The sequence below is a fragment of the Haliotis rubra genome, unplaced genomic scaffold, assembly GCF_003918875.1.
Source record: "Haliotis rubra isolate DU_JTF1 unplaced genomic scaffold, ASM391887v1 Scf70, whole genome shotgun sequence".
Lineage (NCBI taxonomy): Eukaryota > Metazoa > Mollusca > Gastropoda > Lepetellida > Haliotidae > Haliotis > Haliotis rubra.
The window spans coordinates 289,244-313,970 of record NW_025767413.1 but is presented as its reverse complement, the minus strand read 5'-3'; the positions used below and the strand labels follow the sequence as shown (position 1 = coordinate 313,970).

At 37.3% G+C, this 24,727-nt stretch overlaps 1 long non-coding RNA gene across 1 annotated transcript; it reads left to right on the top strand.

Annotated features, from left to right (window-relative positions):
- The first annotated feature begins 6,194 nt into the window (after nt 1-6,194).
- On the top strand, nt 6,195-9,101 carry LOC124258831. Its single transcript, XR_006893694.1, has 3 exons — nt 6,195-6,219; nt 8,601-8,702; nt 9,006-9,101. It is a non-coding gene; the product is annotated as an uncharacterized LOC124258831 (long non-coding RNA).
- The last annotated feature ends 15,626 nt before the right edge of the window (nt 9,102-24,727 follow it).

Sequence of the window (24,727 nt, the reverse complement as noted above, 5' to 3'; positions counted from 1 at the left end):
ACGGTGCTCTGCCGAAATAGGTTCCATGCCGAAGATTTTAAGAATGGATCACTAATAATAAGTGATGACACTAGGTATCAGTCAACATTCAGACACAGAAACAACAAACGTAACAAATGTGAAAGGTCACGCTGTGACTCTTGTAATGAACCAGCTTTTCCAGTGGATGTAATATATGGCATACTCAGTGAACTACATAGGGATACATGTGAAATCCAGCCTGCCACATCCTTCATTAGGGTCCGTTTTGGGCGACTTGTACAACCAGGGCCCCGTTTCACAAAGCAAAAGTAGAGCTACGATTGTCGTAAGTCTATGTTAAAATATGGCAGCTACGATAACCTTTGCACTAGGATCGCTTTGTGAAACGGGACCAGATGTACAATGGGCTGTTTAATATTGTTCAGAATTCAACACATCCTGGACAACCATGAATAATTGGATATGACACAATAATGTTAGGTGTAAAAACTACATGCATGTACACAGTATGTAACGTTAATGATCACGTACCTCCAAAAAGGGTTACAGAGTCATTGTCACATTGTGGGTAGACTCCCTCTATGTCTGCATTAACGACATCAAGCTTCAAGTTAGGGAAGTTCCTCAGGTCGAAGATGAATATGACACATTTCAGGTCACTGAAGCAATATATAGAGAGCAATGAAAGAGTGAAATCACATATACGAAATTAGTGGAAATGTAAGGATTTTAGAAATTGTAGCATATATGTACGTAGACCTATGCATGACATCATGATTCATAATACTATTGTGATATTTTTACAGGGGAAAACTGACTGTGCTTGAAATAAAACTGTCTGAATATTATGCTTTTGAAAATAACAACATACTATTGGGTCATTCGTGTGATGAGTTTTGATAAATTCATTGACATGTATCACAGCTATCCTAACCCGTTCCCTTTCAATCAAGAAATATAAATTGAACCCTCGAACGCCAAATCTGCATGACAAATATTACTCTCTGGTAACATCCATGGGAAAGTACACTATCTCGCTTCAACATACCTGCCATAGGAATCAGGGTACCCAGGTGACTGGATATAAACAGGATCGTTACCTACGTAATATGTCCTGTTACAGTCGCTTTCTGTAACAAAGACACCTTCATGTTATCATCAGATCTCCTCATTTGAAGACGAAAAATAAAACTGATAGAGATGTCAAAATTAATATTGTATCTGTAATAAAGTTGGTTTAAGAATTAGGCATTGTGGATTTGAAAAAAAAATGTTTTCGCTGACAGAATACTAGATCGTAATTGGATTTGAACGCCATAGTTTATAGAGGTATGCGTTTTGTCTGTTACATAACCGTTTTACCAATGGTATAAGAAGTGGATCACTTTTGGCTTTTGGCTTTTAACATTTTACATTTTTAGGACGAAAACCACGTTACTTCTTCAGTGTATCTACGGAGTAGTTGTGGTAGGCTGGACAGCTTAAAAATGGCTATGACCTCTGGTTCAACGTACCTGGTATTGCTGTATACTGCAACTGTACACCCTCACTGGTCAATTTCTCAAACACCACCGACAGTGTGTTACCCGAGCTGTAATATGTCCGGTCCACGGTTGAACATAATTCACCAGGAAACTGGGCACCTAAAGTATAATCAGTTGGTTATGGATATCCATCCAGTGTCGATGCAATTAAAGAAAAAAACTTTAAAAAGTGAAAGAATATCCAGTCTCGATTGTCCGACGAAATTTCGCGTAAAAGAATCCATATAGCGTGATGCGGTGATATTACCAAATGTAATCAGTTTCGAAATGTTTTTCATTCATCGAGTGTGTATCTGATTACTACTTGCTCCTTGACGAAAGCTACAAATGACTCCAATGTTCACTTGGTGGAATCATCATCATCATCATCATCATCATCATCATCATCATCATCATCATAACCATACAAAATGCCAGTATATTCTACACAACATTACCTTCTGTTGTGTTTCCGTCATAAACACGAACGACATCATGATTGCACTGAGTTGAAAATCCCCCCAATTCGTCTTCCTTTGCGAATATATTGGTCACTTTGACAGTATCATTCTTGTTTTGCGCTGTTATAATCCATGTGCACTTTCGATTACTGAAACAAAAGTATAAGCCTTACATGTTGGGACAACAGATACGTAACAAACCCATTAGAATAATTACGTTACCGTAGCAATGTTGACAGTGGTATAACGAGAATATACACCAAACATTATTAAAAGAGAATGTTGCAAGCATGGCTACTCGTCATCAATAGATGTCATCGTTAACAAAATGAATTTTGCCGTTCAGATAAACTGTGTCTTGAAGTTTGAGAATATAGTTTCCATTAAAATTTAATATAAAACAGAAATTGTAACAAAACAATGTGTTTGACTTACGTATAGTAGGAGTGGGTCAAATCGAGGGATGTTAAGTTTCCTTCCTCGGATGTTGCCGTTAAATTCCCATCACATCCTGCAATGTTCATTGATGTGATTCTAAATATCACAGTATCACGAAGCTAGTGGAATGTTAAAGTTCGTCATTTATAGTAAGGACATTGAATCTTTTATTACAGTATATATCTATATTCGCCTTTAATAGATTTATCATAGAATGTAGATTATATTTGTTAATTTATCCCTAAAGTCGTGAACCAATATGCCGAGAGCGCTCGATGGTTTAAGGCCTCTGTTGCGTTTACTGCTAGACCAGAAACACGCTTTATCTCGCTAATATTCCTGCTCGTGGTATACTTACTTTCAACGTCAGTAATGTTCAGCAGAACACCTATTTTACCAGTTGTAGGACCGGCAATAAAGTGTATATACATGGTGGGTCCATTGCTTATGATACTGCCTATTTTCGGTTCACTGTCACACAGCTGCAGCAGCCTTTTACTTGAACTATCTGGTCCTTGTCATGAAAAAGCATTGCAATTAGACCAACTCACTCATTTATAATTACAGCCATCACTATATTTGCATTTATTCGAGAGAATATACTGTAATATATCGTGTCGGCGAGCCAACATATACAAAATTACATGTTAAAGATATGGTCTTAAAAAGCTTATAATTAAAACAAAAATAAATTACGAGAGTTTTTGTGCGATTATGTGCATCAAAGTTCCACCTTCAAACAGAATGTGTCCGTCATAGTGCACCGTCACTGCAAAAATGCTTTTCTGCGTTTTACAATAATCGATGATGACAAAGAAGATGATAATTTGTTGCGACAGAGTCAATCTATTGGAGGGTAAACATTGGGGGCGTCTGTTCAATATCCAGACTAATGGGGGCTTTCTTCATGAAAATGCGTAACCAGTCTTCCCGATAGATTAATCTGAGTTTTGTTGTCAACACAGTTATGCCTGAGGTGAACGGGAATATGTCGTTAAAACATCTATTGTTATTGAACTGTCTGTCCTTCTTGAGTTGATGAAATCATACTGATAGCGGAGTAGTTGAAGCGTTGTTTTTGTCACGCCGAAAATCCGAGTTCTATTTTCCACAAAAGTGCAATGTGTGAAGGCTATTTTGGATGTCATGGGTAGTGGCACTATTGCAGGTAAACATTACCCACTCACTCATTCATATCATAAATATGCACACCACTAGACCTGTGGTCTTTGGCGGCTGATCTAAATTTTAAGTGAAGTCAACACATTAATATTTTGTCAGACATTTTGGGTTTTCTTGACTTTGTAATGTTAAACCTATGGAATAGTAAGGAAGGTAATTTAGATTTTAATGTAAAATTCAATCGACCTGATTTAATAGACAACATGAAAGAATCCAGCAGATATGTGCTCTGGTCTCTACCTTTCTTACATTTGTTAAAAAACATGACATATTAATGTCTCTCCTGTGAAAACCTTCGATGCATGACTAACCTTGACAGATTTATGAAAACTAAATGGATACGTATTGCTGTTTTGCTTCTAGTGACATTGATATTTCTCGAAAACAATAATCATAATATGATCACAAAAGACCTCTTCTCATATTGTATCGGATTATTAGTTTAGTTCCCACATGGATCAGTCCCTGTCCCTGCTGAGAACTGCATTACCTTTTAGCAGTATTGCAGTATCTTAAAGGCCACATGCAACGTAAAACACAACTTTGCAGTTTCTGATACCTTTCGGTATGGACTTGCAGATACAAATCATCAAAAATGCAAATTCAACTTATAAAGTTGAAAAATAACGCGATGAAAATAACCCCGCGAAATCGGAGTTCAAACGATTCACTAAATTCACCCCATGGGGTGAAAAGTGGTTTCAACAGCTGTGCTGCGCTGCGCTGGGCTGCGCTCATAGCACATGCGCAGTGAAATAGGTTCGCGCAGCTTGGAAGCGGGATGTCCGGATTATAAGGTCGTGAGCAGGACTAGTCTAATCAAAACAAATAGTAAATAATATACTAATTACATAAAAGAACCTTGTTAGGATCTAGATCTACTCAGCTATGTGTCAACCAGTGAGGCGTTCGACATTTCAAGACGGAAAACCTTCGCTGGCGGTGAATACTCGGCGAAGGCTTTGATGTGAACTATTTTTCTAATGTTTTGTTGATATTTCACAGGCGCGAGCTTTTTATATGTTATGACAGTAGATAACCGATTTAACTGTTTATATAATTTTATTTGTCTATTTCACCACACGTTCTTCTTACCGAGTCACTTTCTCAGTTCGATCCTTAAAAGCAATGTTATTATTTAGGGTTGACAGAATTTCTAACTGTGATATGGATATGTCGTTGCCACAGACAAAACTCAATGTCTGTTTTATTGGCACCTATGTGTCTGCCTGCCTGTCTGCTAATGACAATATTCAATACACAACTTCGATCACCGATCACATGCAATTTGAACTTAACACCTATCAGGCTATACACCATAAACAAAACGCATTGATTTATGGCCCGAGTTCGGTCCCTGTCACATTATGTAATTACACAGACAGGCAGGTGTTATACTTGTACACATCTCTATATACACACACATATTGAGCCGTGAGGGCATCGGCAAATGAACTAGCCGTTACACTTAAGTGCACACCCACCCGCTCTGACTGAGTTCGGTATCCCGGCTGCTTCGTTTCGGGGAAGTAAACCCAAGTACAAAATATTGCACTTTTGATTTGCGATTGTACGCTTATAATTTTGTTTATGTTTTTTTCATATCAGCAATGTATATTATATGTCATGAATAAGTGATAATTGTGTTTTAATTATGTTTGATTTTTTGGTTGCATGTGACCTTTAAGCCCCAGAAAACCCAATGTTAACACATTTGCAAACGGCATGCTTACCATCATGGAACGAAAGAAGGCCACTTCGACAATAAAACGACTTTTCCAAAGATGCATAATAATTGATGCCCACAAGATATTCCGGTGACGGTGCATGAATCTTCCACCCGCAAGTTATATGACTGAAACAACACGTTATAGGAAAAATCGTCACAACGATCGAAAGAGGCATTACGTCCATACAAAGGTCTCCTGAAATGCAATTATGTGAATAAAATAATTCTACTTCCTATCATTATTCATTGCATTATTTCTTACTTATTGGTGTTTCAGTTTAGCTGACGATGGGCCTGATGGTCTTACTATAGTTTAATTTCACTTTTGAATTTAAGTCTTTATTTCATTTCATAATATAAAATGCCTTGCACAAGGTGTTGGTTTGCAAGTTATTGAATTGTCGTGCGTTTTCGGTTCACTCTGACATACTCAGCTTCGTCTGAGTCATATCGCTTTTCCAAGTTCTTTGGGTATGGAGCATCCCAGGTAGCATGCCATCATCGGCCCGACGTCGGCTGATAGTCGGCACCGTCGGCTAATATCGGCATCGTTGAACAGCGCTGGGCCGACAGCGGGCCAATGTAACCCAGATAACACATAATATTTTCCAAACATGTTTATAAGGTTTCAACTGATTTATCAAAAATATTTTCGTCAAAGCACAGTCACAATCTTAAAACAAGTCTCTCAACTATTTAAAAGCATTAATTATTCAAATGTTTTTTTAAAAGTTGTTCATGAAGAAATAAATGTTACCGCGGGCAAGGACGTCGGAATGACGTCACACCTTCACGTCATATTTTCGCACCCGCCATCTTAGTAGAAGTTTATTGAGGACGGTACAACAATGTCATTGTGCAGCAACAAATGGAAATCGGGATCATCGATCTGACCTCGGTTGCGGTAAGTTAACTTTACAGTCACTACCCGGTTGTTGTTATGTTTATGTACATTTTGATATTCACTCGATCGTGCTACTCAGAAATCGCGAGGTTTTGAGCAGCCGTACACGATTCGGTGTTGTTAGGCTTCCAACGGAGAGTATTATGTCTGTTAAATTTTATTCAGCTATCAATGGCAAGCAGTATGTTCTTAACCAGAGTTCATGTCAGGCGGACATTTGTCGCTATTACGTTCGGCTTTCGATCTAGTAAGCGTATGCACAGCTCACAAGCCAGTGACACTTATCGTCATTAATTTTGTTCCCTGTTATTGCTGAAATATATATTTTTTAAATTTAACATTACAACTTACTATTAATATTCTAAGCTATGAAAAGTTCGCTCACTTCAGTCGGTGGGAAAGGTTGCATCAAACTTATAACACGAAAATGGGAAATCAAAAGTATTCAAATACTTTCTGGTCGACCTGACTGTGGGCTATTAGTTGTTGTTTTTGTTTTTTTTTAAATATTTTTTGTTTTATTGGTTCCCAAGTTTACAATATTGCAGATATACCAAGCCATGATACGTACGGCTTAAAGTAATATGGCTACATGATGTACAGGTGAGATATTTTTGTATTAATATATTTATAAACATGCATAATTCATTAAATAGATAATGTACAGATGAGATATTTTTGTATTAATATATTTATAAACATGCATAATTCATTAAATATATAATGTACAGATAATGTCAAGTAGAAGTCAATACAGTTTGAGTCATCTAAGTACTGGGGAGAGAAGTTTTTATATAGAAAGTTAGATTTGGAAGCATATTTTTAATACAGCATAAGTGAATATGTCTCTTTGCAGCAATGATGATGTGATTTAGTAATCTATGTTCATGTTGAGTACCAAACCAAATCATGTGTTTTGATAATTTCAATGGATCTGGATAATAATTGTTAAGCCAAATTTGTAGGTTTATCCAAAATGTTTGAGTCTCCTGACATTCCCAGTACACATGACACAAACTCTCATTTACATCTTTGCAAAAACAACACAAACTGTTGTCAATTTTTTTCATTTTGACCAATTCCTTTTTTGTGTAAATAATACCTTGTAGAAATCTATATTGAAAGTCTATAAGCTTTGTATCTTGCAATCCCTTTCTATATACTGTAAATATATTTTTCCAATCAAAGTCAGTTTCAGGAAATAAAAGCTGCCATTTATTACAAATGTTTGGATATTTATCATTACAAAATAAGTTTAGCGTAAAAGTTCTGCAGCCTTTGGATGCTTTTACTAAATGTACCTGGCATTGGTTAACATTCAAATTACTGACTGGAATAGAGACAGTGCTTTAAAGTATATTTCCAAGATTCAGGTAATATGTTCAGTAAATATCTGAAATCTAAAAAAGTGCCTTTGATATGATAATTTTCTTTGAAAGATTCTATTGATAGTAATCCATTCTCATCACATATATCCCTAATATTCACAATCCCGTTTGTGGGCTATTTGTTACTGTCATAGTCTAAGTATGTTATTTAAAATGAATGTTCTGTCAGAAATGACCGAAGCATACTTGGTAAATTACAGTAACACTGACTAAACTAAATATTGATCATCTGCATGGTTGTTGTGGTTTTGCTTGTCTAACATTCGATCCACGTTATTTTCAGTAAAAGGCTAGATCTATGTTATCTAAGTATAGTGTTTACATTGTGTATTCTTCAATTTTCCCCCAAACTAATCAATTTATCATTTTCGGATATGTATATTTCTCTTCTAAACAAGAGCCAGAAATAAACATGTTTCCCGCGCTATAACGGGGCGTTGGCGATGACTGGTCATCGTCAATGTTCACTCGGTTTTCGATCACCATGTTTTTTCATGATACAGTATTAATTAATCAAATTTACTTAGTCTTTGTTCAGGAAATGTAGACCAAATAAATTTCTTATGGTTTACTTGGTTCACCGAAACATTTTGCCAATGAGAAAACAAATATAGTGATCGAAAACTGAACGAATCTGGTTACAATGCTCGCAACGAAATCATACTGCAGCAGTAACTGTTCCGCGTGTAAGACGTGAATCATGTAGCTAGTTACAATAGCTGTTTAATATATCAATTCAAGTTTGTATTCCAGGTTAGAATGTATAGAAGCGCTGTCCAGTAATCCATGTTTGTTGTAAAGGGGCAGAGTTTATTTCCAATCCAACTTTATACACGCTGGTGTTAATCTACACACCTTGACCCCCCAAAACTTTAGGCTATAATTATTACACAATATATATCATCATCGGACTAACTAGATTAACATATGCTTGGGGAATCTAGTTCAATTTGTAACTTGTTATAATGTGGAACATTGTTATTTTCGTTGCAGCAAGGGCGAAAATGAGACACAAGAATTCCGGCAGATACAAACAGAAGTGATGGATTTATTGAGGATTACATCAAATAATCCAGGAGCTGTGAATCAGTAGACGTAAGTGCATCTGTTAAATATCATTGTCTATATACTTGTTGGTGACGTTTTGGCTTTTTATTGCAAAAAATGGATTTGTACCTGCACTCAGGACCAGCAAGAGTGGTGGGGTTGTCGTTGCTATTCAGTGTGATTTGAAACTATTACCAAATTAGGCATTCAAGGGTTTCCATTATTTTCCATTGTGTGCTGGTGTCCATCAAACACTTGCATATACATAGGTGCAGGAAGACTTCATTAACTGATTATTGTCTCTTGATATGACTTAATACATTTACTATACATTTGTTTTCTCTATTTCAGAAAAATGGATAAAGTCGAAATCAAAGAAGAAGATTCTGAAATAATCTCGAAAAGTGTACGCGTTTTCTGAAAAAAATTAATAAAGAGTGTTGATTATATGTCTGCCATTCTTTTTTATGTTCCTTGTTAAGAGTAACAATGTCTATTTTTCGATAGACATGTAACCTTATTGTTAACAGTTAGTGTTTTACTGAAAAGTTAAAACCATATCTTGACAGAAAATATTATTACAACGTTTCCTGAAACATAAAAATTCACATGGATAAAACGTTTTCAGAAGCCTTTTTGGTGGTTACTGAATGTTATAACCAAACGTTCATAGAACACACTGATTCTGGTACCATACAAATTCATATGGATAAATCGTTTTAAAACTTGATATGTTTAGGGATGTTACTTCACATCTATATATATGTTTTGATACACATATAAAATAGTATTCATTTATAAATTGTGGCACATGCTATCAAAAATGTATTCACCGTGGAGAAGTGAAGTGAGCAACTAAACTAACGGGCAAAAGAAAACGATACTAAGTCGAAATCACTGGTATTACAAAACGACAACCACCATTGTCTAAAAGGGAAGTGAATTGTAATAACAGGTGTATGGGCATGTGTATGCACATGCATGTTACCCATACACCTGTTATCAAAATTCACTTTCATGTTACACAATGGTGGTTTGTCGTTTTGTAATATCAGTGATTATGACGTCTATACGATGAGCAAAACTTCATCGATGTCGGGCCGATGATGGCATGCTACCTGGGGTCCGGGTTAGAACCGACGCTGAGCAGATGCTCTGTGCCCGAGATGACAAAGTCAGTTCCCTTCCCACCAATAACAAAGGACACGTGAGACTTGTTTTCATTTTACGCTTTTCGTTATTGAATACAGTGTCTCACCTGCTGTACGATGTCATGAATCCCGGAGATGTTACGGTTTCCATAACACCGGAAAGCTGGATGTCCGTAAAGCAATCATCTGTAAAGAAAATAAGATAACACATTTTTAGGTTGGTTCAATAATCCTTCCATGCCTACTGCACACAGAAGCATGGTTACAACTTGGGTAACTCTGGAATATGTATCAACGACTGTTTGTATCCAAAAGGCTAGGTGATGCAGCTGGGCACAGAAGGTAGCATCACTTTGAGGCCAGTGACCGCTCGGAGACTTATGATGAAGCTGATAAATTTTCTCTCGTGGATTTGTGTCACATGTATGAGCGGAGCTATAGACAGCAGAAGGACGACCTAGGGGGTGATTTATTCATTGTCGTATATCCATATACTGAACTCGATTTTGGCTTAAAACATACCAAACCAAGCTAGTCATAGGAGGCGACCAACGGGATCGGATGGTTAGGCTCGCTGACTTCGTTGACACGCGTTATCGTATCTCAGCTGCATAGAGCGATGCCCATGATGTCACTGGATTGTCTTGTCTAGACTCAATTATTCACAGACCGACATATAGCCTGAATATTGCTGTGTGCGGCATTAAACAACAAACAAGCAAAGTGAATTGTTCACAAAATCCCATAAAACTTTGAGGATTCAGAATAAAAAGTAAGTGTTAATTCCTCTTGTACCAAATATCTTCAGAATTATTACAATAAAATACACAACTTGGTTCTATTAATGATCATAAGGTTCGATAACGATTATTCTGGTTTAATAATCATTTCGATAATCATGCTCTATTACGAACAATGTCACCCTGACATCTTTGCATTAGCAACATCAGTACATCCATATATCTCTATTTACCTGTATATGTGGAAAGTACTGGATACAGAATCCCCAAGAGCAGGACTGTAGTGAATTGTGATGCCATTGTATGTTTCCTCAGCTCTGCCCGTCGTACAGCGCAATCAAGGTGTTTTCCTCTCATATAGAGTTGTGCATGTGCCTTATCGACCTAGCAACTGTGCTATGCTGTCGGATTACTCACGTTATTTATGAGGGTACTGTGTTGGTGCAATCGTTCTTTCACAATTTTATTGCCAATGTCGAAACAGTTACGAGCAGAAAATAAATATTGACACGCAGTGGCTCTAGTTTCTGTTTATTCAGCCAAACAATTGAGGCATGAAGACGTGAGGACAGTCCCTGCTCTTATTGCGACATGTCTTGTGCTTCACGTATCACTTGTCGTTTATGTCTTTCATATATTATATACACCAATATCACCTGGTGGGTTTTCTTTTCAAGGGTATGCGTTCATGGATCTGAATATGACACCTCTTCTAAAATAAAGAACTTATACACATGTAGATATTCCTCTGTGTAAAACTCGTATATATATTCCATAGGGAGGGAGAGAACGAAAAACAGAGAGAGAGAGAGAGAGAGAGAGAGAGAGAGAGAGAGAGAGAGAGAGAGAGAGAGAGAGAGAGAGAGAGAGAGAGAGAGAGAGAGAGAGAGAGAGAGAGAGAGAGAGAGAGAGAGATTTAATATTTAACGTCACATTGGCAATATTTCAACCATATCGTGACGGCTGGTAAAATAGCTGGTAATTGAAGTCGAATTTAGTCAAAATTAAAGTGACAAGAATACTACATTTAAAACAGCTGGTAAATTTAAATTTCCTTTGAATGTTTCGGGACTTACGTACCCTCTCAGGAGGACAATAATTTTACAATACTTTAACCCCCCTTGAGGATACAGCCACTAACAATCTAAGTTATTAATCCAAATTACCAATCATTAAATCTACAGAACAAATTAATAAAAATTCATCAATTAAATCAATTTCTTTTAAAAATCCAATAATTAAATGAAAATTAACAGTGGTAAAAAAGATCCTTAACTGTTGTCACATTGAAATATTTATCCCTTATGACTGAGAGAGAGAGAGAGAGACAGACAGACAGACAGATATGTGAGCATATCCTAACCCATCGGTGGCATCCCTCAAAACACATGCACAGGCGAGTCAATTGCAGGAAGCATTTCGTCAATTGAAATTTCAATACGTTTTTGGCTATATTGTTAAGCTTTACATACTGTAAAGCTAAAAATGATTAGGTGTCATTTATTTCACTATTATTGTGAGTGGTCATAGCTGTTTTGGATGCACAAATGAGGAGACTGACGCAAAAAGCTGATGGTGGCTTCTCGTTTGGGAGAGCACAGGAATGTCACCGTTAACGCACCAGGTAAATGTTACTCGTCATTTTGCTACAGTTGATGAGTGCATTTGGTTTCTGATGCTGATTTTCTCAGATATTTTGCGAACCCCTGGTGTCATCACTGATTTTCAGTGATCCGTTCATATATTTCTCTCTCAGCTATTCTTCTGTTTGAAATACTAAACGGAATTTATTTCTGAATATACTCAAGTACTGAAACCCAACTCGGTTTGAGGATGGGGCCCATTAGGCTACGGCATAGATAACTATATACATGTATAACTCTATTTGACAGACTACATTTGCTTTGAGTGTCACAACAAATTGTGCCACAACAAATTAGAGCATGTGTCAAGCTCATGTACCTTCATAATGTGTAAGTGAGGCAGGTTTGCAAGATTGCAAATCAACTTAGATATATTCCAGTCCGGGTGAAAGCACAGAGGCTTATTTCAGTTTAATAGTTACACATGGGCAATTAACAACATATATGTGGACGTTGGCATATCGAAAAGAAAGGTCGGGCAAGAACAACGAAAATATCTCTTGGGTGAATGTTGCTGTTTCACATCCTTTGTTGTGCTGTCATGTTTTGATAACATTTATTGACACCTTATTTAAGAGGTTTTCCATCGTACGTCTCATCCAATATATTTGTCCCAATCGTGTAACAAACCCTAAATAATATGTGCATAATATCCCATTAATAGTAACTGTAAACAATACATACTGGAGATGATTATCGCTCAATGACCACCATATTCAAGAACTAATTTCACATATCTCTGTCTAAATAGTCAAAACCAGTTCTAACTACCAAAATATCTTACCTGGGTATATATCAGAAAACTGAGTGGAACCTCGCGACAGCTTCTTCTGTGAGCGAACTACTTGCAAAGTATTTTTGTGTGTTGAGTGAAATGGAAATTTTGCTACGGGAGGGCAAATGTAAATGTTTGGTTTAAACAATTTGTCCGTGGATTGGTACGTCTATAAATACCTCTCCAGTAACAAAAACAATAACAAATAAAAATACAGTCAATGTAGACATAAATTGAATTAATAGCAATGGGCATAATGGTGTGTCGAACATACTGGTTTGTAATAAGCTCTACCTACAATGTAGTGATCAATTTCACATTTTTATTTTTACTTTCTAATATACACCTGAGTGGATCAGAATTTGATTGATTGACGTCTGTGGTTTCTAAGGAATTTCTATGAAGTACACGGTTCAGCATCTTGTAGTTTAGAAGTATGAATTTGGTTTTATGATACAATAAATTGGACATGTACAGAACAAAATCAGCAGTATCCTCGCATATAGAACCTCAAGACCAAGAAGAATCTTCAGAGATATGTCTATCACACACATGGACATTCAAGTCACTCCATTCTAGTCCAAGTGATTCATTTGACACATTCTCGATCAAAACACATACTCCAGGTCAAAACATGTTGTATAATTATCTATGTTGGAAATCATTCGTTCATACACTGTCCTATGAAAAGACATCATGCAGTTGCATGGCATTGGCCATAGCCTTTATCAAATCCTAATTACGTTATAAGCATACGCCCGTATAGATTCTCACCTCTCCTTTCCAAAGTCAAGCTACCTATAGTTTCATCTACTTGTTGAAAGTTTAACCGTCAATTCAATTTATTCCTAAAATATTTTTTCACAACCAGACTAACATTGACAAATTGTACAATTTGAAAATTTCAAAAGATTGGATAAAGGGGTTATAAACTGCCGGGTAAGAGAAAGTATACGCATGTAAATGGGATTTAATACATTAGCAAAAGGTTATTTGGCTTAAAACAGGAGTCGTAATGCGTTTAAGGGATGACAGCTAATCACACACTGTCTTCAGCAGGTTTCAGCATAGTATGGGCATGTCTGACAACCACAAAGGATACTTACGTACAGTGCATAGCTTGCACATGAAGTGCTCTTTACTAACAAAACATATGCGGCTTACTCCGTAATGTTGGGTGTTCTCGGATATATCTATGCGCGAGGCTGCTTTCAAAGAAGTGCATTCATATGTTGCCGTATATATGTTGCAACCAATGGTTGGTACCATTATCCTGGGGCATCCTGAAAGAGATGACTTTCTTGAACCAGCAAGAACCAGAACGACATCATTAGGCTGCATATTGCAAGGATATCGAGGATTTGGGTCATGGCATCGTGATCACCGGATTCAATCCCCACTGAAAACGTGTATGGTTAGCCTAAAGAGTCAGACTTCAAACAATAACTATATATATTAAGCGTCATTAATATATTTATGAATTTGGTTACCTGTGTGTACGAGTACTTGTACACTTACCAGTTCTGTACCTGTACGTAGCATATAAGATCCTGAAACCTCTGTCGACTGTATGGGAATTCGACTTGAATTTCAGGAACATCACAGAGCTTGAAGCCATTATGCGTGGTTCACTGCTTCCACACCAGCGTCCTAGAGAGGGGGCACTGGAGTCTGCGCCTACATGAAATACAATCACCCAATAACGTTATGGTCAATTGCACTGTTCTTGAGGATTCGAATCCCCCAAACCGACTGCAAGATGTATTCATCTTTCACAACAGACACAACCACAGGCTATAACCTGTTCAAGACTATTAGGACGATGATACAAGTTGATAACTATGTCTTAATAATCATAAAACAGTTTGGCCATTCCAGAGAAATAGATCATCGTACACCCAGAGTGTCATTAAGAAGTATCCACAACTGTGTTAGATACATAGGCTGCAACTGCAAATAAATCTTGCTTTCAAAATGCCCTCAAATGAGTAATAATATCATCACTGCATTATAGTAAATAGGTAATCAAACAGATGTGAATACTAATCATACCACCAAACGCTTCCATGTGGTCACTTAGAGAACCATCAGATTTCTCCAGTCTTGAGAAGAAAACTCCAATACCAATGCGATAACCTTCATCTCCCTCAATCGGCCAAGTTGACTCGAAATTACTTGAATGAAGTAAGGCAAGTTAGGTCAATGCATTTCTCACCAAATTAAACTTGTTCAAGAACAGATTTTTTATGGATATAAGACTTCTCAAAAGTAGACATTCTGGATGTCATTTTATAAATTCAATGGCAGTAAACAAAGAACAATAATTTTGTGGATAAATAAATATTACTCGTCTTCTCGTTTCTCGAATTAAGCTATGCATGTAAAATTAATGTGCTCAGCAGAAGGAATCCCGTAATTATGATGTTATTGATTCCCATTGCGATTGGTATAGAACATTAGAGATTTACAATTGTATTGTTTTTTCCTTCGTCAATGTTTTGATCTCATTGAGTGGCGTACTGTACTGAAATACATACCTCGGGTAACTGAATGGATAATTTGCGGAAGTAATGTATTCATGATGATAGCTAGCTGAAAGACTTGTCTTCCGTGAAGCTAAAACATGAACATACATTAATTTTGTACGTTATCAGTAAGAAGAATCCAGCTGTAAGCGTAATTATGTTGAGGGAAAGAAATAGCGGAACACATGAAAGAAGAAATTATGTTCCTTTTTTCCCAGATTTTCATGCATTGCTTGTATTGTACTGCAGGTGAAAATCTGAAAATATACAGAAGAACAGAAGTGTTGTTCCCTTATTTGTTTCCCTCAGTATACGTACGTTTCTATATGGTTGCACAGGAAATCATTGATATTTTTTCATAAGCGCATAATATAACATGCTATTCAATTTATCAGACTCATTTCTTTTCACAGCAGACACCTAGACCAGCGCTTTGAATGTTTCTCAATGTCATACGCTACCATCGACACAATATAAATGGGGGAAACCAACTAGTTTAATACTTAGCAATTCACAATACACAGATGTGTCCTTTAACTGTCAGGATTTGCCCCTCTTGAAATTGAGTCCCACATTGCCCTGATTATGATATTCCTGGTTTGGTATCATCATGTTAAGCTCCTGAAATTCGCTTAAAGTTGTAATCCTTTCTGTTTTCGTCATCCCTTAGAATACTATTATATTATGTGGCAGAACTGACTGTTTTGCTTAAATTTTTTGATAATGATGAATGTTTTGAGAGTGCATCATCTCATCGTCCGTACATCTTAACAAGCATTATATCTGTGAATACATACATGCAAGGGTGTACATGCTGCTTGTATTCACGGACATGCCATTCCACAATTTAGCATGGATACACTTAGATCCATTACACTGATCTCTTCGGGATCTGTCCTGTTCTCTTATTAATGCCATCCGCCCGACAAGGTAAAGCCACCAAAACAATTTTTAAAGTATGTCGCGGACATGGGATCGAACTATAGAAACACAGTCAATCTATCCACTTCACCTCGTTCTCTCTTCATAATTATAGTAACTAGTAAAACCAGAATCAGAGGCATTTTAGTTGTATAGGTGAAGGAATACCAAGTTCAATGGATAGTCAACGTCTTTATTGCAATGACTGGGAGGTTTCGGTGTTGGTACCATCACCGCACAGTTACCATGCTAGTGATATAAAGAGTTGAAACAAGGAGAATATATACATAGCTGCATAGTGAGTATATACAATTGTCAAGGTTGATAAACACTGGATTGCTAATTAGTGATTTGAGCAGAGAAGGTTGATCTACAGACTGATAGTGATCAAAATACATATGCAGAGTGAGTTTATACAATAGATGAGTTTGATGTACACAGAAATGGTAATTACCAAGTTGAAGAGAGTAGGTTGATGCACACATTGATTGGTTGTCAATTTGGCTTCCATGCTTTCTTTAATGTCTTGTAATCACAACCAACCAATGTTTACATCAACATACTCTCGTTATACATGTATTACAACATGACTTTATTTCTTAGGCGTATGAAAATCACCAGGGATTGCTTATTCCCTTGACTGACAGACATAATTCCTGGGACACACACCTTTGTGGCTTCTTTTGCACAGTCACATTTGGTCGAAATAACTCTGAGGAATAAGAGACAGTCGACATCATTTTGTCACAATTTAGAGAATAATATACAGCTGTTGGACAATTTAATGAAACTATTTTAAAACTTACATGCAACGCAAAACACCTTTGCAGATTCTGATACCTAACAAATGATCAAAAATGCAAATTCAACGTATAAAGTTGAAAAATAACGGGATGAGAAAAATCCCGCTAACTCGGGGTTCAAAGGATTCACTAAAAACCAAGCTGGGGTGAAAAGTGGTTTCAACAGCTGTGCTGCGATGCGCACATAGCGCACGCGCAGTGAATAGGTTCGCGCGGGTAGTCTTGCCAGTCACAAAAGGTTTAATGTTAAAGGTCACATGCAGCGTAAAACACAACTTGCAGATTCTGATACCTTTCGGTATGGACTTACAGTAACAAATGATCAAAAATGCAATTCAACTTATAAAGTTGAAAAATAACGCGAAATCGGAGTTCAAACGATTCACTAAATTCCCCCCAGCTGGAAGGAATAGCGGTTTCCACAGCTATGCTGCGCTGCGCTGCACTGCGCTTATGGCGCATGCGCAGTGAATAGGTTCGTGCAGCTGGGAAGTGGGATGTCCGGATTATAAGGTCATGAGCAGGAGTAGTCTAATCTTGGTTGTGTGCACAAACAACAAATAGTAAATAATCTACTCGTTACATGAAAGAACCTTGCTAAGGATCTAGATCTACTCAGCTATGTGCCAACCAGTGAGGCGTTCGTCATTTCAAGACGAAAAAACCTTCGCTGGCGGTGAGTACTCGGGGTAGGCTTTGATGTCAGCTACTTTTCTGATGTTTTGTTGATATTTCACAGTCACGAGCTTTTTATATGTTATGACAGGAGATTACCAATTTAACTGTTTACATAATTTCATTTGACTATTTCGGTATCCCGGGAGCTTCCTTTCGAGGGAAGTAAACCCAAATACAAAATATTGCACTAAGACTTTTGATTTGCGATTGGATGCTTATAATTTTGTTTATTTGTTTTTTCATAATCAGCATTGTATATTATATGTCATGAATAAGTGATAATTGTGTTTTAATTATGTTTGTTTTTTGGGGTTGCGTGTGACCTTTAAATGAACTGTCTGCATTTGCTCACAATGCTACACTGATTCGCTCTTTAGAGGGTTTCCAGACTTGCTGAGGTATACTGCTCTTTAAAAAAAAAATCTTTTTTCTCTCGCTGAAATGGCATGGCGTTTACGTTTTGTTGGTTAACTTTCCATTTTGACAGACAACACTTCTGATCAAACAACCATTTATCAGCGTAATTATGATAAACTGACACGCCTCAAAAGCAACTCAAAATTAACTCAGTATCACCTTGCTACTTAGTTAATCCTCTCACGCTTCAAAGGCTGCCAACTTCTTTTGTGTTAGGGTACGCAAGGCCACTCGGTGAAATGCGTGTGTAAACATACTGACAGGTGCTCAGCCATCTGGATATACGAGAAAAAAATGCATATAATTTAGAGTTTTGTATGTGTAAATGACCGTCCGGTTACGGAAACCGGATTTCCGGATAAGTGAATAATTTTACTACGTTGTGAATTCGTTTTACGGAATTTTCGTTCGGAAGGCAAGTTTTCCGGACATCTGAGGTTCGGATAATCGGGGCACGACTGTACACAAGGTATTCGTTACACTTAAGTGCACACCCATCCGCTCTGATTGGGTTCGGTATCCAGGGTGGTCCGTTTCGAGGGTAGTAAACCCAAGTACAAAATATTGCACTTTTGATTTGCGATTGTACGCTTATAATTTTGTTTATTTGGGTTTTTTTCACAATCAGCACTGCATATTATATATCATGAATAAATGATGATGGAGTTTTAATTATGTTTATTTTGTTGGTTGTATCTAAGCTTTATCAACCTGCATATCAACCCAAAAGTAATAATTATTCATAAATCGGTCGTTTAGGGCCTATTGCAAAGAACCTCATAATTCCAAACCATTCCAACAGACTAACTACATGCATGTCATAATTTAAAGACAAAAAGCAATAACATTAGCCTGTTTTTTTAAATCGTTTTCTGTAAAATTAATGTGTTATAGAAATATTTTTAAATTCATGATCATAATAAAATAAATGTACTTATTTTTCAATTATGTTCCATAAAAATGTTGTTTTTAAGTCTGAAGATTGGGATGTTTTATTAATATTTGAAAAAGACATGGTCGGATCGGCGATTCATTATCAGCTGAAGAATGAAGGCACATGCACATGGAAGTGCCATGAGTTGCGTCCCTTGTTTGACGCAGCGCACTTGATGTTTTCATAAGCTGTGCAGTAAATCTACGAGTTTTACAGTGAAGAAAATCAATAAGTTTAGAAATTCTTTATTTTAGAAGAGGTGTCAGACCCAGAACCATGAACATATACCCCGAAAACACACAAGGCGATATTGCACATGAAAGACATAAACGCCACGTTGATAAGTGAAACGAAATTCGCCATAAGCGCACGAACTGTCCTCACGTCTTTATATGTCATTTGTTTGTCTGAATAAAAAGATGCTAGAGCAACTGAGAATCATTCGAAATTGATCAGGACTAAACTGTTCGCAAATGTTTCGAAATTGACAGTACACTTGTGAAATAAGTATTTGTCATATAGGTCAGTTGACAAGAATCTGCCCCCACGGCCTCCACCTATTTCTCTCTCTCAGAGTGCAGTGTCTCTGATAAGGTGTGCCGGGTCTCTTATGTCATGATCAGTCTCAATGTTATAGGAGCGGTTGTTTCTACCCACGTAGTACTCCTTTGATATAGTCAGGCTTTAACTATGTCCCAAACGGGTAATCAATCAAGGCGATAACAGTCATGATCTCTATGCTCCATGTGGTTTCACAAATAAAACAACGACGCAATGTAAACTGTGGCTCTCGCCTGAGTCACACCAAGGTTGTTCTCCGTACGTCCTGCCCCGTGGCAAAAATAACTGTAAAACGGGCTCGAACGGGATTGAACGTGTAACTTTTGTAAACATTTCGATGCTAGTTCGATCTTAAACAGTTCTCAGTACGTCTATCTCGTCTTTACCCAGTCCCCAGACAGTTAGTATTACGTTTAAAAATTGCCCGTTCACCCCGTGTGGACAACGTTTTCAAGCAGTTCAATCCCGTCAGTCAGTTTATATCCGTTGTGAACTACACCAATATTGTTCTTAATACGCACAACCTCGTTGTAACTCGTTCTTAACTCGACCAACTCGTTTTCAGGCAGTTCTTCCCGTTCGCACTACGTTCTCCCTCCGTTCGTAGTGCATGCAATCTTCAGATTTCTTTAAGTACCTAGCACATTCTAATTCTTTAGTTCATGAAACATGGGTGAGGTGATTCTCAATAAATTGAAGGCGGACTCATGATCATCAAGTAGGAGCTCCACCATCAGTTGATGATAATGTCCCACAGCTATTCGCCTCTCAGGTTTAAGCCAGTTCCTCATCCAACATGTTCTTATTCTTTTCCTCCTTTCTTGCTCTACTAACTCATTGCACTCTTGCTCTGCTTCCAATAAAAAATGCAGGAAACCAGCATTCAACATGTTGACAGCTGCAAACTTGTTCATGTTTCACAGGTAGAAATATTTATCCCAAATGACGAACGTGTTAAAAGCCCATGACTCTTTGTATTTATGCCCTACATCTTCGTACTGCATACGGTGTTGACGTAGTAAGAACTGCGTGAGAACTACATAAACGTACTAACACCGAGTAGAACGTAATGAAATTCCACTGTGAACTTTTAGAACCGCGTAGAAACGTACTACGAACTTCCTCAAAACATTTCATTTTGTTTGAACATATTTGCACGGAAAAGCAACTAGCTAAGAACATAATGCGGTCGAGTTAGGTCTGTAAGCGAACGGGATGGACGTGGTGGAAACTGTACAAACGTGCAGAACATATCCCCAGTAAGACAGAAGTACGTCAATTCCGTTCGTAGTACGGCAATCTCGTTTTAGGTACGATGTCACTCCGTGTCATTTTAGAACGGGTAGAACGTTGGAAAAGTTCTGGAGCACCCTTCCGTCCATAGTCCGACCGAGCCTATCCATAAAGTTCTTATAATTGGCTGCTGGTTACGTAGCAAATCTAAAAATGTTTCCTTGTGATTCTCATTCCATATATAGCGATATAAATGTTCTTCATTACTGAAATTATCTGCACTTGAAAATTCAGCAGAGTCAAAGGTTAAAAGTAAACTAACAGGCATGTGCTTCGATTCAACTCTAGAGTGCACTGATCAGTATTTACAATATGAGTGGGTATTTACAGATGCAATAAAGTAAGTCTATTGACAGATCATACATGTATATTGACAGATCAGCCTGTTGCATAGAGCTCAGATACACATCGTTCGTCATAGAACGTGATTATCATAGTGGTTAGGAAACCTTGTAATCTCTAGATAATGCTATAACAACACAGTAGTGTATCGTCTTGCATTATCCTAGAGGTAGTTGGACAAGAGGAAAGAACACTTATTTTTCATTGGTTCAAAGTTTTATGTTGCCTCAGCTCTGTCCAGTGTACAGCACCATTGCGGTATTTTCTTTTCATACAGAGTTGTTCATAGGGCGATGTATCTTCCTTTTGGGAGTGTATGTACTTCCTGTATCTAAGTCTTTGGTGTGTATGTACTTCCTGTATCTAAGTCTTTGGTGTGTATGTACTTCCTGTATCTACCTTATGGTGTGTATGTACTTGCGTAAATTACTGATGGTGGCTTCTCGTTTGGCAGAGCACAGGACTGTCATCGTTAACGTACCCAGTAAATGTTACTAGTTATGTTCCTACCGTAAATGAGAGCTTTTGACTTTCATTTCGAAGATCTGATTCTGATTTTCGTAGAGAGTTAGCGAACACAAGTGTCATCAATGATTTCTGAAATCCGTTCATATATTTCTTCCGTTAGCTATTCTTCCGTTTATACTAAACAGACTTTATTTCAGAGGATAGTGAAGACTGGGTAATACTATTCTTTTGCACTGATCTTCTGTATTTTAAACCTAGCATTCTGTTAGAAGACCGGGCCCTTTACAACACCGCATTGATAACAATATACATGTATAAGACAGTTTCACAGAGGAATTTTGCTTGCAGTAAGACGAAAAAAGCTTTCCTAAAATCTATCATCCCATCTATAAGTACAAACGTTTGCAAGCATTAGCTATATTCTAATTATTGTTAATCTCTTTCCCAACGTTCCTGTTTTCCGAGAGATAAAGGGAATTGTTAATGCAATCATGCCGTTTCCATGGTTACTGTAGGGTTCTTTTTCCAGTGACTGATGCCGGTATTGGTAGTTTTGGTCGAGATTGCTTGGCTCTGAGAGAACAAATGCAAATGTTTGGTTTAAACCAAATTTGGCTGAATTGGCACGCCTGTGACGATTGCAAATAAAAATACAGTCAATATGGAGATAAATTGACCTATTAGCATTGGAGATGTGTCGGATGTTTGTAAACATGTCTACCTACATTGCAGTGATCATTTTCTTGTTTTTGACACCTGAGCTGATGCAGAAATTGTTTGATTAACGTTTGTGGTTTCTAAGGACTTTCTTTGAAGTACAGAGTTTAGGATCCCGTAATTTAGAAGTATGAATTTTATTTATGGTCCCATAAATTGGATATATTCAAAAATAATCCTCAGCACCCTCGCATATGGAACCGCAGGAACAAAAAAGGCTCCAGAGATGTGTCTATCACACTCATGGATAATCAATTCTCTACATTCTTGTCTGGGTGATTTATTTGACACATTCTCAATTCTTACTCCAGGACAAAATACGTTTTATAATCATCGATGGAAATAACTCGTTAAAACGATCCTATGGTACCCACTTTTATGAAATCTGAGGATAAACTGTTCCATGAATTATTTATTTCACGATCAAATTGACTTACGTTTCAGAAATGATAATTAACTTATTCATTTTCAGCACCATGTTGTAAAGACACACATAAGTGCATGAAATAAGCCATAAGCCAGCCAGACAGAATGTACAGTCCAGAAAAAGGATTTAACCAGAACGGACAATCCAATCTATTTTTAGCAACAATGAATAATGTAATGAATCTGAGACACGTATTTACTTCGCGCATCGATAGGTGTCGCTGTTTTAATGATAATATATGTCAACAGATTGCTTTGAGCATGCGATACGACAGTTCAATGCTTAAACAGTAATTGCCAAGTCTAAATGCAACGCTCAATTTAAATTTTTACCAGACCATCGGCCTGGCTAGCTGTAAATCTAGACTGTCCGTCAGAAATCTAGCCTGTCTCGGGCGGTTGGATGGGCCATATTTCATACACGGCAGAAATGCGTTGTTCTTGACTTTGAATTCGAAATAATGCTAATATTGTGCACTTTTTACACTACAATATAACTGACTTTTGGTTTAATTTACTAACCTTAATATTTACTTTCTGGCAAACAAAACAAAATATCACATTGATTAGAATATATATTTCAATATAACTCGAGCCAAGGTTGTAGCAATTCTTGCATGGTTAATATCTTCATAATTGAATAAACGTTCTTCAAGACCGACATGGCACTGTGACACGCACACCACTTAGCTTATGTAACATTATTCTCTGACACTACATAAATAGGTCATGTCTGAGTGTTGTAAAACATTCTTGTGTTATGAAATAGGTGGTACATTTTACTGAACCCTAGAGGTTTTATGGTGAATTCCAATTAATCTAATCAAGAGTTAAAATGGAGTTATTTCAGGTGTTATAGAAACGCCATTAGTAGGATGTTGTCATAAACATGTCACACATACAGAGGAAAAGTAAATGTAACTAAACATGTATGACTAAACGTTATGATCGCCATTTCCTCTGGAAGGGTTCTTCAGGGTCATTAAACGGTCCTACGAAGGTTTGAAATGCTTTGGCTTATAACTTCATTGCGTCTGATATTTCCCTAACATCACCCCCTGTAGCTGACGCTCAGGATATTTACAGATCGTCGTCATGACTGGAGTAACAACATCATGGACAATATGAAAATACTCAAATAAATTGAGCCTTTATGTAACAAAATGCTCATACGTAACACCGAAACATCGTTAATGCGTATATTGATCTTTAACACACCCAGAAAACAACAACCAAAAAACAAAAAAACCCACAAAGGTTCTGCTTTACTTTGTTTAATGTCAGCATACAGCATCTCTGTTGTTTCTGCACATAGTAAATATTTAGAATTTGTATAAAGCAGGTACACTGTCCTTTGAAGACGTCAGGCAATTGCAGGTAGGGTTTATAAACTGTCGGGTAAAAGAAAGTATACGCGTGTAAATGGGATCTGACTATAATCATACAAACAGTAGCAGAACGTTATTTGGCTTAAACGAGCAATCGTAATGCTAATAAGGGAGGACAGGTCTTCTTCCGCAGCAGGTTTATCACAGCATGGACACAGAACATTAACGCCAGAGAAGGACAGTACAGTCCCTTTACTACGAAAGTATATTCTGCTTACTCCATAATGATGGGTGTTCTCGGGCATGTATTGGCTCGAGGCTGCTTTCGAAGAAGTGCATTCATATGACACC